We start from the raw sequence: 254 nt of genomic DNA on the forward strand, positions 1-254 counted from the left end.
TCTATCTGCATAGCTGGAGGCAGGGGTAATGGTGCGTTCAAGACGACTTGGAACTCGGAACCATTCAAATCTACGACCTCCGACATCCGTGCGTTCAAGCAAAGTGCGAACTCTGAAAAAAACGATTTCCGATTGGTCATCTAACTCGTAAATACAAGTCCTCCTAATGCCCCTACCTCCCCGAGCTGAAGAGTAATGACGTCACGAGGTCGTTTTTTTCGAGTTCCAAGTTGTCTTGAACGAAACTTAAATTC

The 254-nt window shown here is 46.1% G+C and overlaps 1 protein-coding gene across 2 annotated transcripts in view; it reads left to right on the forward strand.

Moving 5' to 3' along the window:
* The first annotated feature begins 232 nt into the window (after window positions 1–232).
* The window catches only part of LOC129863049 (polycomb group RING finger protein 5-B-like), a 23,141-nt gene continuing 23,119 nt past the window's right edge, over window positions 233–254 (forward strand). The window contains exon 1 of one of the 2 annotated variants that reach the window (XM_055935070.1): window positions 233–254. This exon is cut by the window's right edge and continues 132 nt beyond it. The gene's annotated coding sequence lies outside the window, so the exon portion shown is untranslated. The other variant, XM_055935071.1, reaches the window with a different exon arrangement.

The sequence above is a fragment of the Salvelinus fontinalis genome, chromosome 1, assembly GCF_029448725.1.
Source record: "Salvelinus fontinalis isolate EN_2023a chromosome 1, ASM2944872v1, whole genome shotgun sequence".
In the NCBI taxonomy this organism is placed as follows: Eukaryota; Metazoa; Chordata; class Actinopteri; order Salmoniformes; family Salmonidae; genus Salvelinus; species Salvelinus fontinalis.